Below are 15945 nucleotides of genomic sequence, written 5' to 3' on the forward strand. Positions count from 1 at the left end.
TTTCATGCAGGGCAATGCTCCATCACACGCGTCCAAGTACTCCACAGCGTGGCTGGCAATAAAGGGTATAAAAGAAGAAAATCTAATGACATGGCCTCCTTGTTCACCTGATATGAACCCCATTGAGAACCTGTGGTCCATCATCAAATGTGAGATTTACAAGGAGGGAAAACAGTACACCTCTCTGAACAGTGTCTGGGAGGCTGTGGTTGCTGCTGCACGCAATGTTGATGGTGAACAGATCAAAACACTGACAGAATCCATGGATGGCAGGCTTTTGAGTGTCCTTGCAAAGAAAGGTGGCTATATTGGTCACTGATTTGTTTTTGTTTTGTTTTTGAATGTCAGAAATGTATATTTGTGAATGTTGAGATGTTATATTGGTTTCACTGGTAAAAATAAATAATTGAAATGGGTATATATTTGTTTTTTGTTAAGTTGCCTAATAATTATGCACAGTAATAGTCACCTGCACACACAGATATCCCCCTAAAATAGCTAAAACTAAAAACAAACTAAAAACTACTTCCAAAAATATTCAGCTTTGATATTAATGAGTTTTTTGGGTTCATTGAGAACATGGTTGTTGTTCAATAATAAAATTAATCCTCAAAAATACAACTTGCCTAATAATTCTGCACTCCCTGTATATATATATCTTGCAGCTGCAGGAAGCTCCAGCAGTCTCGACTGTCAAGTGACAGCTGAGAGCTAATCTTCCTGAGCTGCAGGCATCTGTCTGCCTATGGAAACAGAGCATGATTGGTGTTCTAGTTCCATATGAAGGCAGATTCCATATTGTTAAAGGGACAGTCAAGTCCAAAAAAAACTTTCATGATTTAAATATGGCATGTAATTTTAAACAACTTCCCAATTTACTTTTATCACCAATTTTGCTTTGTTCTCTTGGTATTCTTAGTTGAAAGCTAAACCTAGGAGGTTCATATGCTAATTTCTTAGACCTTGAAGACTGCCTCTAATCTGAAAATTGCATTTTGACCACTAGAGAGCATTAGTTCATGTGTTTCGTATAGATAACATTGAGCTCATGCACGTGAAGTGACCTAGGAGTGAGCACTGATTGGCTAAAATGCAAGTCTGTCAAAAGAACTGCAATAAGGGGGCAGTCAGCAGAAGCTTCGATACAAGGTAAGTACAGAGGTAAAACGTGTATTATTATAACTGCGTTGGTTATGCAAAACTGGGGAATGTGTAATAAAGGGATTATCTTTCTTTTTAAACAATAAAAATTCTCTTGTTGACTGTCCCTTTAAGGAGAGTTACACTGTGTGTGTAACTATTTGTACCGATCATCTGCTGGAGCTAGTGGGAGGTGTGGGAGGGAAAGCGGGAGGCAGATGGGCGGCCCAATGGTGGAGGATGGAGGGAGGTGCCCTACATTGCAGAAAATAAAATTGAAGGGAAAGGGAAGGATGGAGAGATACAGTACAGAAAAGTGGTGGAATGGAGGGGTGGGGGTGCCCAAACTAATGATCGCTGGAGGAGGGATATGTGGGGACCACTACACTATTGAAATTTAAAAAAAAAAAATAGCTGCCAGTACCAAAAATTGCCACCATTAGTGGGAGGGGGAAAGAGCTATTTGGGGAGGATCAGGGAGGTTGGAGTGTTGAGGAGGATCATTATACTGAAAAAAAAATAATAATAAAAAAACTAAACTACATGTCTGCCAGTACCTAAGATGGTGAAAGATGAGTGTGGGTTGGGGGAAGAGAGCTTTTTAGGAGAGATCAGATGGGTCGGAGGTGTCAGGTGGGAGGGTAATCTCTACACTACAGTTAAAATTAACTTTACAAGCTACCTGATTAACCCCTCCACTGCCAGGAATTATAGAAGTGTGGTGCACAGCTGCAATTAGCAGCATTCTAATAAGCCCAAAAAAGTGCAAAGCCATATACTGTATGTCTGCTATTTATGAACAAAGGGGATCCCAGAGAAGCTTTTACAATCATATGTGTCATGACTGCACAAGCGCTATGTAAGTAATTTCAGTGGGAAACCCAAAGTTTGTGAAAAAGCTAAAGATTTTTTTTTATATGATCACATTTGGCCTTGAAATGGTGACCTGAAATATACCAAAATTAGCCTAGATTAATACCATAGGTTGTCTGCTTAAAAAAAAAAAAAAACATATATAGTTTTGACAGGTAAATAAAAAAAAACAAGACTCTATTTCTGTTTAAATGGAGTGATAAAAAAAATGCTAAAAATATTCCGGTATTTTGGTAAAGTTTTTCTCTGAAATTACCGGAAGCGAAGGGGTTATATCTATCATATGTGTGAACACCTTTCTGAGCAGAGATTTTCCTCCATGATATAAAAATCTTCTTTATTGTGCTCTATATTATTATATAGCGCTGCGGAATCTGTTGATAATAATAGTAATAATAATATATTCTTTCCTTTGAGGTGGTATTAATAAAGAGATTAAAAACAGAATCCAGTTTGTGCCTGGGGATTCATTTTAAAGTGCTTCACCCCTAGTGCTGGGTCAAAGCTCATGCATGTGTGAGTATTATTCTCTGTAGAATTGGATAGTTAATAATATACTTCGCCATTGCATACACTTTTGTCTTTTTGAGGTAGCATTTTTTGAAGCATGAGAAAGAGAAGAAGTGGAAGTTATTTTTGAAGAATTGTCATTCGAAGATATGTTTGTTTGATTGGTTTAAGCACTAAGGGCTAGATTACGAGTAGGGATAGGCGAATGTTTCTAAAAATTCAAAAGTTAAAAAGAATTTTGATACATTCGTTTGTTCGATACGAATTCCGAATGTTTATATAACATTCTAATATTCTATTTTCAAATTTTCGTTCGAATAATAGAATGTTTAGCTATGTATTCATTCAATTTTGAAATGTAATATTCAAATTTGAATGTGACATTCAACTTCGAAATAGTATTTCTAGTCTACAACTGTGTTTAATAAATTTAATATTCGAATTTGAATGCTACATTTGAATTTGAATGTTACATTCGAATTTGAAATAGTATTTCTAGTCTAATACTGTGTTTTTTAAATGTAATATTCGATTCGAATGTGATATTCCATTCGAATGTGACATTCGAATTCGAAATAGTATTTCTAGTCTAATATTGTGTTTTATAAATGTAATATTCGAATTCAAATGTGACATTCAAATTCGAATGTGACATTCGAAAACTGTAAATAACATTCGAAAATCGAATTTTTAAGAATATTCGTTCTTATCAACATTCTATTATGTAAATCGAATTTCTACAATAACATTCGTTCTAACATTCGAATTCGAATATAAACACATTCGCCCATCCCTAATTATGAGTTGGTGCGTGAGCGATATCGTGTTTTCACTGCTGTGTGCAGGCAAGTTAAATTCTGCTCGTATTAGAAGTTGAAAGTAAATGTGAATGTGTTAACTGTTATGCTCTACAAAAAGTGGCAAAAAAACAATCAAAAATATATTTAAAGTTCAGTTACACTAATAATAACAATATCTAATTAAAAATATCTATATTTGCCTGCACATATACATGTCTAAATATACATGTCTAAATATGTATATGCATGCGATTGCGTATACTGTATATATATATATATATATATATATATATAATATATATTATATATATATATATATATATATATATATATATATATGTTTATATGTGTGTATATATGTACTTTTGAGTTTACAGACATATATACACATATAAACACATACATACAAATGTTTAAGTGCATTGGAGCCGTTTGCAGTCAAGTAGATGAAAACATGAACAATCATATTTATGCTATATGCATGTTTAATAAAGTTTTATACTGTGTATTTAATGTAAATATTATACATTCTAATGTTCTGCACACAGCAGAATATGTTCTATGTATTTCTAAATAGATATTCCTATATACTGTATATCTGTATATATATATACCCATATATAATGATGTAAAAAAGAGAACAAGGGTTAGTATACTCTAGTAGTGTAAAAGAGCAGTCATATCCCAAAAAGTTCAAATAGGTTAGTTCAAGTCTTTAGACGACTCTGGTAGTGTGTCCAGGTGCAATTTGTGTCTCGCTACCGGTCTTAATATCAGGAACGGTCTGTTTTCTATCTTGAGTAGAGTAAGTTAAGGTTGTGTTGCCCCCCTCCACAATATAAGTACATCAGTCCATAAGTGGAAATAAATGCCAATATGTAAAGCAGTTCAATCCACTGCGGAAAGTGTCCTGACACTGTTGGCTAAAATATATAGCAACAGATGTGTGGTCTATTGTGGTAGACGTGTGAGTGGCATACCTCCGAGTATCGCTCCTGTGATAACTAGTTCAGCAGATCTCTACAAGCGCTGCGGGTCATCTGGATCCTGTGGCAAATTGGTAGGGGCCTCCTCGTCTGCAGGAAATGTCAGCCCATGCAATGTCACTGGAGTCTGTGGTGAGGTGTGTTCCTCTGCGTGGTGCCATTGATGCAAATTGGGGAAGCCACTCCTCCTTGACAGAGATAATGAGTGTGAACATAAGGGGGGGTTGAACACGTAAGCAATCCTCGTGAGTAGAGGCAAGACAGTCCAGTGTCAAACTGCTTACAGCAGGAAGGGATAAGGCTAGTATGGGAAGCTACTGCATGGTCCAAATAATGACTCGTCCTAGCCTATAATGATGTGTGTGTGTGTGTGTAAATATATATATATATATATATATATATATATAATTCCCATCGTAGAAAAATGGCACTCGCTGGACTTTGGCACACTATCCAATATTTAATTCATATTCAAAAACATCTCGTAAAAGACATAACGTTTCAGTGTTATATTAACACCTTTGTCAAATGTCAAGTTTACTGAACAAACATGTCCCCATAGAAATTCCTAACACCATATCCCAAATGCTCACCTTATATACATTTTAAAAAGCCGGTTTTGCCACATCGCACCGACTCCCGACGACATCATCACGCTATTGCGTGAGCGTGACGCGTCATCACGATGTGATTGGCCATAGGTTACCATGGTAACCACCTAAACAAAACATGTAATGCTGTCCGCAATCGCATATGACATGACTGTGAACAACAGTCCCAAGGAAGGTGTTATTCCAGAATTAAAAAGGTAAAGCACAAGAGTGCCCAACTTCATTAAACTATGACGGAACAGTTAAAAGAGATGGAGATGAAGTTGATAAGAAGGGGTTATGATGGTGTGGTGGTCCGAGATATTAAAGAGAGGTTGCTGGAAAGCATACCTGATGATGATGTACCAAAGGAAAAAAAGGAGCCAACATCACGGCTGAACTTTGTGAGTACATATACTCCAATGAGTCGGGCGCTGACGAGATCGGTACGCCAACATTGGGCTCTTCTGGAGATGGATACTACGCTCCCATTCCATGGGAATAAGCCACCACGGATGGTACACAGGCGGGCAGACAATCTGCGGGACCTACTGGTGAAAACTGATCCAGTAGGATGTTACCAGAGTGAAACTTGGCTAAAGTCTTCAAGCAAGGGATGTTTTACATGTGGAAATTGCACGACATGCAATAGCATGATGAGGGGTAAAACCTTTCAACATCCCCATACCAATAAACGCTATTCCATCCGCCATAGGCTCACATGTACCAGTACACATGTAATATACATGCTGGTTTGCCCATGTTCCCTGGTATATATTGGGAAAACGATCACAAGCTTCAGAGACAGGATGGCGAATCATCGTTGTGCCATTCAGGAAGCCCTTAAAACAGGGGATTCTGAACAGCCGGTGGCACGCCATTTCGCACAATATAAGCACAGTGTATCCAGTATGAGAATGATGGTATTTGATCACATCCCTCCGCTGCCCAGGGGAGACAATAGAGCAAAGCGACTCCTCCAGATGGAGACGAAATGGATCCATACACTAGATACCCTGATACCAAAGGGACTTAATACTTACCTCGATTTCGGGCCATTTTACACCAAATAACCTATAGACTGACTATATAATAACACTATCTGATTACTCCTAAGTATATTAACCCATATACGGATCCTACATGAATCTTCATTCTAGTGGTTACTCACGGGTTTCTACCCATATACAAAAGGCATGACGTGAATGAGTTAAGATTGTGTATATTATATTATCTTAAAAGAATGGGTCAGTTTGTGCCACCTTCAATGTTATATGGTCAACTTATTTGTGAGAATATGTCTGTGTATTGTTGTAATGACACAATAGAGTTTATGCAATGGTATTAGGATTGATTTTAATTATTTGTGATATTTTCGCACTTCTGCAGTATGACATGAAGGTGTTGTTTTTTTCTCAGGATTAATTAAGGTTAACGAGGTTCTTCCAATATTATGTATTTAATGAAGTTGGGCACTCTTGTGCTTTACCTTTTTAATTCTGGAATAACACCTTCCTTGGGACTGTTGTTCACGGACTGCATTACATGTTTTGTTTAGGTGGTTACCATGGTAACCTATGGCCAATCACATCATGATGATGCGTCACGCTCACGCAATAGCGCGATGACGTCGTCGGGAGTCGGTGCGATGTGGCAAACCAGGCTTTTTAAAATGTATATAAGGTGAGCATTTGGGATATGGTGTTAGGAATTTCTATGGGGACATGTTTGTTCTGTAAACTTGACATTTGACAAAGGTGTTAATATAACACCAAAACGTTATGTCTTTTACGAGATGTTTTTGAATATGAATTAAATATTGGATAGTGTGCCAAAGTCCAGCGAGTGCCATTTTTCTACGATGGGAATTGTTTACACTAACAGGAAGCGCACCCTGGCAGCTGTGGCAACATTGTAAGACTGTGCTTATCTTTTCTGAGGAATTAATATATATACAGGGAGTGCAGAATTATTAGGCAAGTTGTATTTTTGAGGATTAATTTTATTATTGAACAACAACCATGTTCTCAATGAACCCAAAAAACTCATTAATATCATAGCTGAATAGTTTTGGAAGTAGTTTTTAGTTTGTTTTTAGTTATGGCTATTTTAGGGGGATATCTGTGTGTGCAGGTGACTATTACTGTGCATAATTATTAGGCAACTTAACAAAAAACAAATATATACCCATTTCAATTATTTATTTTTACCAGTGAAACCAATATAACATCTCAACATTCACAAATATACATTTCTGACATTCAAAAACAAAACAAAAACAAATCAGTGACCAATATAGCCACCTTTCATTGCAAGGACACTCAAAAGCCTGCCATCCATGGATTCTGTCAGTGTTTTGATCTGTTCACCATCAACATTGCGTGCAGCAGCAACCACAGCCTCCCAGACACTGTTCAGAGAGGTGTACTGTTTTCCCTCCTTGTAAATCTCACATTTGATGATGGACCACAGATTCTCAATGGGGTTCAGAACAGGTGAACAAGGAGCCAATGTCATTAGATTTTCTTCTTTTATACCCTTTCTTGCCAGCCACGCTGTGGAGTACTTGGACGCGTGTGATGGAGCATTGTCCTGCATGAAAATCATGTTGTTCTTGAAGGATGCAGACTTCTTCCTGTAGCACTGCTTGAAGAAGGTGTCTTCCAGAAACTGGCAGTAGGACTGGGAGTTGAGCTTGACTCCATCCTCAACCCGAAAAGGCCCCACAAGCTCATCTTTGATGATACCAGCCCAAAGCAGTACTCCACCTCCACCTTGCTGGCGTCTGAGTCGGACTGGAGCTCTCTGCCCTTTACCAATCCAGCCACGGGCCCATCCATCTGGCCCATCAAGACTCACTCTCATTTCATCAGTCCATAAAACCTTAGAAAAATCAGTCTTGAGATATTTCTTGGCCCAGTCTTGACGTTTCAGCTTGTGTGTCTTGTTCAGTGGTGTGCAGAATTATTAGGCAAATTAGTATTTTGACCACATTATCCTCTTTATGCATGTTGTCTTACTCCAAGCTGTATAGGCTCGAAAGCCTACTACCAATTAAGCATATTAGGTGATGTGCATCTCTGTAATGAGAAGGGGTGGGGTCTTATGACATCAACACCCTATATCAGGTGTGCATAATTATTAGGCAACTTCCTTTCCTTTGGCAAAATGTGTCAAAAGAAGGACTTGACAGGCTCAGAAAAGTCAAAAATAGTGAGATATCTTTCAGAGGGATGCAGCACTCTTAAAATTGCAAAGCTTCTGAAGCGTGATCATCGAACAATCAAGCGTTTCATTCAAAATAGTCAACAGGGTCGCAAGAAGCGTGTGGAAAAACCAAGGCGCAAAATAACTGCCCATGAACTGAGAAAAGTCAAGCGTGCAGCTGCCAAGATGCCACTTGCCACCAGTTTGGCCATATTTCAGAGCTGCAACATCACCGGAGTGCCCAAAAGCACAAGGTGTGCAATACTCAGAGACATGGCCAAGGTAAGAAAGGCTGAAAGACGACCACCACTGAACAAGACACACAAGCTGAAACGTCAAGACTGGGCCAAGAAATATCTCAAGACTGATTTTTCTAAGGTTTTATGGACTGATGAAATGAGAGTGAGTCTTTATGGGCCAGATGGATGGGCCCGTGGCTGGATTGGTAAAGGGCAGAGAGCTCCAGTCCGACTCAGACGCCAGCAAGGTGGAGGTGGAGTACTGGTTTGGGCTGGTATCATCAAAGATGAGCTTGTGGGGCCTTTTCGGGTTGAGGATGGAGTCAAGCTCAACTCCCAGTCCTACTGCCAGTTTCTGGAAGACACCTTCTTCAAGCAGTGGTACAGGAAGAAGTCTGCATCCTTCAAGAAAAACATGATTTTCATGCAGGACAATGCTCCATCACACGCGTCCAAGTACTCCACAGCGTGGCTGGCAAGAAAGGGTATAAAAGAAGAAAATCTAATGACATGGCCTCCTTGTTCACCTGATCTGAACCCCATTGAGAACCTGTGGTCCATCATCAAATGTGAGATTTACAAGGAGGGAAAACAGTACACCTCTCTGAACAGTGTCTGGGAGGCTGTGGTTGCTGCTGCACGCAATGTTGATGGTGAACAGATCAAAACACTGACAGAATCCATGGATGGCAGGCTTTTGAGTGTCCTTGCAAAGAAAGGTGGCTATATTGGTCACTGATTTGTTTTTGTTTTGTTTTTGAATGTCAGAAATGTATATTTGTGAATGTTGAGATGTTATATTTGTTTCACTGGTAAAAATAAATAATTGAAATGGGTATATATTTGTTTTTTGTTATGTTGCCTAATAATTATGCATAGTAATAGTCACCTGCACACACAGATATCCCCCTAAAATAGCTATAACTAAAAACAAACTAAAAACTACTTCCAAAACTATTCAGCTTTGATATTAATGAGTTTTTTGGGTTCATTGAGAACATGGTTGTTGTTCAATAATAAAATTAATCCTCAAAAATACAACTTGCCTAATAATTCTGCACTCCCTGTATATATATATATATATATATATATATATATAAACATACTGTATATTTGTGCAAAAATCCATCATATATATTTAAATATCTCTGTTCAAATAGAATGTATTCTGCTATGTGCAGGACATTGGATTTTGAAATATGCAATATCATCTTCTAATGCTGCGATTTTAAATAACAGTAATCATGTTTGCACAACTTGTTAGGTTTTTTTTCTCAACTTTTTCGACTCCATTCTCAAAGTCTATTTGTTACCATGACTTTGCAAACTCCAGAGCGCAAACTTTTTACTTTCAGCTCATTATATGATAATATGATATAATGATAAAAAACACTTTTACATCAGTCTGCTAGTGTAATCTAATTTCAGTTTCCAGCAGGCCAGCCTGCCACTGCCAGCCTGTGTGTCAGGCTCACAGCATATACTGTGCCTACTTGCTCAGTGCCACCACCAGTCATATCTGGTGTAACAGTAGTGTACATTTTTTTAAAAAAACTTTTACATCAGTCTGCTAGTGTAATCAAATAGCAATTGCCTGCCTGCCACTGCCAGCCTGTGTGTCTGGCTCACAGCATATACTGTGCCTACTTGCTCAGTGCCACCACTCATATCTTGTCTAACATTAGTGTAAATTTTAAAAACAAAAACTTTTACATCAGTCTGCTAGTGTAATCTAATTTCAGTTGCCAGGCCAGCCTGCCACTGCCAGCCTGTGTGTCAGGCTCACAGCATATACTGTGCCTACTTGCTCAGTGCCACCACCAGTCATATCTGGTGTAACATTAGTGTAAATTTAAAAAAAAAAACACTTTTACATCAGTCTGCTAGTGTAATCTAATTTCAGTTTCCAGCAGGCCAGCCTGCCACTGCCAGCCTGTGTGTCAGGCTCACAGCATATACTGTGCCTACTTGCTCAGTGCCACCACCAGTCATATCTGGTGTAACATTAGTGTAAATTTAAAAAAATTTTTTTTTACATCAGTCTGCTAGTGTAATCTAATTTCAGTTGCCAGCAGGCTAGCCTGCCACTGCCAGCCTGTGTGTCAGGCTCACAGCATATACTGTGCCTACTTGCTCAGTGCCACCACTCATATCTGGTGTAACATTAGTGTAAATTTAAAAAAAAAAAAAAACCTTTTACATCAGTCTGCTAGTGTAATCTAATTTCAGTTGCCAGGCCAGCCTGCCACTGCCAGCCTGTGTGTCAGGCTCACAGCATATACTGTGCCTACTTGCTCAGTGCCACCACCAGTCATATCTGGTGTAACATTAGTGTAAATTTAAAAAAAAAAACCTTTTACATCAGTCTGCTAGTGTAATCTAATTTCAGTTGCCAGGCCAGCCTGCCACTGCCAGCCTGTGTGTCAGGCTCACAGCATACACTGTGCCTACTTGCTCAGTGCCACCACTCATATCTGGTGTAACATTAGTGTAAATTTAAAAAAAAAAAACTTTTACATCACTCTGCTAGTGTAATCTAATTTCAGTTGCCAGTCCAGGCTGCCACTGCCAGCCGGTGTGTCAGGCTCACAGCATATACTGTGCCTACTTCCTCAGTGCCACCACTCATATCTGGTGTAACATTAGTGTAATTTTTTAAAAAAAAAAACTTTTACATCAGTCTGCTAGTGTAATCTAATTTCATTTGCCAGGCCAGCCTGACACTGCCAGCCTGTGTGTCAGGCTCATAGCATATACTGTGCCTACTTGCTCAGTGCCACCACCAGTCATATCTGGTGTAACAGTAGTGTAAATTTACAAAAAAAAAACTTTTACATCAGTCTGCTAGTGTAATCTAATAGCAGTTGCCTGCCTGCCACTGCCAGCCTGTGTGTCAGGCTGACAGCATATACTGTGCCTACTTGCTCAGTGCCACCACTCATATCTTGTCTAACATTAGTGTAAATTTAAAAAACAAAAACTTTTACATCAGTCTGCTAGTGTAATCTAATTTCAGTTGCCAGGAGGCCAGCCTGCCACTGCCAGCCTGTGTGTCAGGCTCACAGCATATACTGTGCCTGTTGTAACAGTAGTGTACATTTTTTTTAAAAAAACTTTTACATCAGTCTGCTAGTGTAATCTAATAGCAGTTGCCTGCCTGCCACTGCCAGCCTGTGTGTCTGGCTCACAGCATATACTATGCCTACTTGCTCAGTGCCACCACTCATATCTGGTGTAACATTAGTGTAAATTTAAAAAAAAAACTTTTACATCAGTCTGCTAGTGTAATCTAATTTCAGTTGCCAGGCCAGCCTGCCACTGCCAGCCTGTGTGTCAGGCTCACAGCATATACTGTGCCTACTTGCTCAGTGCCACCACCAGTCATATCTGGTATAACAGTAGTGTACATTTTTTTAATTTGTTTTTACATCAGTCTGCTAGTGTAATCTAATAGCAGTGGCCTGCCTGCCACTGCCAGCCTGTGTATCAGGCTCACAGCATATAATGTGCCTACTTGCTCAGTGCCACCACTCATATCTTGTCTAACATTAGTGTAAAAACTTTTTTTAAAAAACTTTTACATCAGTCTCCTAGTGTAATCTAATTTCAGTTGCCAGCAGGCCAGCCTGCCACTGCCAGCCTGTGTGTCAGGCTCACAGCATATACTGTGCCTACTTGCTCAGTGCCACCACCAGTCATATCTGGTGTAACAATAGTGTAAATTTAAAAAAAAAAAACTTTTACATCAGTCTGCTAGTGTAATCTAATTTCAGTTGCCAGGCCAGCCTGCCACTGCTAGCCTGTGTGTCAGGCTCACAGCATATACTGTGCCAACTTGCTCAGTGCCACCACTCATATCTGGTGTAACATTAGTGTAATTTTCTTAAAAAAAAAAACTTTTACATCAGTCTGCTAGTGTAATCTAATTTCAGTTTCCAGGCCAGCCTGCCACTGCCAGCCTGTGTGTCAGGCTCACAGCATATACTGTGCCTTCTTTCTCAGTGTCACCACCAGTTATATCTGGTATAACAGTAGTGTAAATGTAAAAAAAAAATTTTTTACATCAGTCTGCTAGTGTAATCTAATTGCAGTTGCCAGGCCAGCCTGCCACTGCCAGCATGTGTGTCAGACTCACAGCGTATACTGTGCCCACTTGCCCAGTGCCACCACTCATATCTTGTTTAATAGTAGTATAAGTGTACATTTAAAATTAAAAAAACTATGTTGACTGTGAAACATCAGTCTGCTTTTTTTGTGTCAGGTTCACAGCGTATACTGTGCCCACTTGTCCAGTGCCACCACCACTCATATTATCTTGTTTAATAGTAGTGTAAGTGTACATTTTAAAAATAAAAAAACTATTTTGACTTTGAAACATCAGTCTGCTTTTTTGTGTCAGGCTCACGGCATATACTGTGCCTACTTGCTCAGTGCCACCACCAGTCATATCTGTTGTAACAGTAGTGTACATTTTTTTAAAAAAACTTTTACATCAGTCTGCTAGTGTAATCTAATAGCAGTTGCCTGCCTGCCACTGCCAGCCTGTGTGTCTGGCTCACAGCATATACTATGCCTACTTTCTCAGTGCCACCACTCATATCTGGTGTAACATTAGTGTAAATTTTAAAAAAAAACCTTTTACATCAGTCTGCTAGTGTAATCTAATTTCAGTTGCCAGCAGGCCAGCCTGCCACTGCCAGCCTGTGTGTCAGGCTCACAGCATATATTGTGCCTACTTGCTCAGTGCCACCACCAGTCATATCTGGTGTAACATTAGTGTAAATTTAAAAAAAACAAACTTTTACATCAGTCTGCTAGTGTAATCTAATTTCAGTTGCCAGGCCAGCCTGCCACTGCCAGCCTGTGTGTCAGGCTCACAGCATATACTGTGCCTACTTCCTCAGTGCCACCACTCATATCTGGTGTAACATTAGTGTAATTTAAAAAAAAAAAAACTTTTATATCAGTCTGCTAGTGTAATCTAATTTCATTTGCCAGGCCAGCCTGACACTGCCAGCCTGTGTGTCAGGCTCACAGCATATACTGTGCCTACTTGCTCAGTGCCACCACCAGTCATATCTGGTGTAACAGTAGTGTACATTTTTTTAAAAATTTTTTTACATCAGTCTGCTAGTGTAATCTAATAGCAATTGCCTGCCTGCCACTGCCAGCCTGTGTGTCAGGCTCACAGCATATACTGTGCCTACTTGCTCAGTGCCACCACTCATATCTTGTCTAACATTAGTGTAAATTTAAAAAACAAAAACTTTTACATCAGTCTGCTAGTGTAATCTAATTTCAGTTGCCAGGCCAGCCTGCCACTGCAAGCCTGTGTGTCAGGCTCACGGCATATACTGTGCCTACTTGCTCAGTGCCACCACCAGTCATAGCTGTTGTAACAGTAATGTACATTTTTTTTAAAAAAAAACTTTTACATCAGTCTGCTAGTGTAATCTAATAGCAGTTGCCTGCCTGCCACTGCCAGCCTGTGTGTCTGGCTCACAGCATATACTATGCCTACTTGCTCAGTGCCACCACTCATATCTGGTGTAACATTAGTGTAAATTTAAAAAAAAACTTTTACATCAGTCTGCTAGTGTAATCTAATTTCAGTTGCCAGGCCAGCCTGCCACTGCCAGCCCGTGTGTCAGGCTCACAGCATATACTGTGCCTACTTGCTCAGTGCCACCACCAGTCATATCTGGTGTAACAGTAGTGTAAATTTAAAAAAAAAACTTTTACATCAGTCTGCTAGTGTTATCTAATAGCAGTTGCCTGCCTGCCACTGCCAGCCTGTGTGTCAGGCTCACAGCATATAATGTGCCTACTTGCTCAGTGCCACCACTCATATCTTGTCTAACATAAGTGTAAATTTAAAAAAAAAAACCCTTTTATATCAGTCTGCTAGTGTAATCTAATTTCAGTTGCCAGCAGGCCAGCCTGCCACTGCCAGCCTGTGTGTCAGACTCACAGCATATACTGTGCCTGCTTGCTCAGTGCCACCACCAGTCATATCTGGTGTAACATTTGTGTACATTTAAAAAAAAAAAACTTTTACATCAGTCTGCTAGTGTAATCTAATTTCAGTTGCCAGGCCAGCCTGCCACTGCCAGCCTGTGTGTCAGGCTCACAGCATATACTGTGCCTACTTGCTCAGTGCCACCACTCATATCTGGTGTAACATTAGTGTAAATTTTTTTTTAAAAAAACTTTTACATCAGTCTGCTAGTGTAATCTAATTTCAGTTTCCAGGCCAGCCTGCCACTGCCAGCCTGTGTGTCAGGCTCACAGCATATACTGTGCCTTCTTTCTCAGTGCTACCACCAGTCATATCTGGTGTAACAGTAGTGTAAATTGTTTAATTTTTTTTTTTACATCAGTTTGCTAGTGTAATCTAATAGCAGTTGCCTGCCTGCCACTGCCAGCCTGTGTGTCAGGCTCACAGCATATACTGTGCCTACTTGCTCAGTGCCACCACTCATATCTGGTCTAACATTAGTGTAATTTTCTTTAAAAAAACCTTTTACATCAGTCTGCTAGTGTAATCTAATTTCAGTTTCCAGGCCAGCCTGCCACTGCCAGCCTGTGTGTCAGGCTCACAGCATATACTGTGCCTTCTTTCTCAGTGTCACCACCAGTCATATCTGGTGTAACAGTAGTGTAAATTTAAAATATTTTTTTTTTTTACATCAGTCTGCTAGTGTAATCTAATTGCAGTTGCCAGGCCAGCCTGCCACTGCCAGAATGTGTGTCAGACTCACAGCGTATACTGTGCCCACTTGCCAAGTGCCACCACTCATATCTTGTTTAATAGTAGTGTAAGTGTACATTTAAAATTAAAAAAACTATTTTGACTGTGAAACATCAGTCTGCTTTTTTGTGTCAGGTTCACAGCGTATACTGTGCCCACTTGTCCAGTGCCACCACCACTCATATTATCTTGTTTAATAGTAGTGTAAGTGTACATTTTAAAAATAAAAAAACTATTTTGACTTTGAAACATCAGTCTGCTTTTTTGTGTCAGGCTCACAGCGTATACTGTGCCCACTTGCCCAGTGCCACCACTCATATCTTGTTTAATAGTAGTGAAAGTGTACATTTAAAAATAAAAAAAATATTTTGACTGTGAAACATCAGTCTGCTTTTTTGTGTCAGGTTCACAGCGTATACTGTGCCCACTTGTCCAGTGCCATCACCACTCATATAATCTTGTTTAATAGTAGTGTAAGTGTACATTTTAAAAATAAAAAAACTATTTTGACTTTGAAACATCAGTCTGCTTTTTTGTGTCAGGCTCACGGCATATACTGTGCCTACTTGCTCAGTGCCACCACCAGTCATATCTGTTGTAACAGTAGTGTACATTTTTAAAAAAAAAAAACTTTTACATCAGTCTGCTAGTGTAATCTAATAGCAGTTGCCTGCCTGTCACTGCCAGCCTGTGTGTCTGGCTCACAGCATCTACTATGCCTACTTTCTCAGTGCCACCACTCATATCTGGTGTAACATTAGTGTAAATTAAAAAAAAAAAAACCTTTTACATCAGTCTGCTAGTGTAATCTAATTTCAGTTGCCAGCAGGCCAGCCTGCCACTGCCAGC

Source organism: Bombina bombina, chromosome 1, assembly GCF_027579735.1.
Source record: "Bombina bombina isolate aBomBom1 chromosome 1, aBomBom1.pri, whole genome shotgun sequence".
Lineage (NCBI taxonomy): Eukaryota > Metazoa > Chordata > Amphibia > Anura > Bombinatoridae > Bombina > Bombina bombina.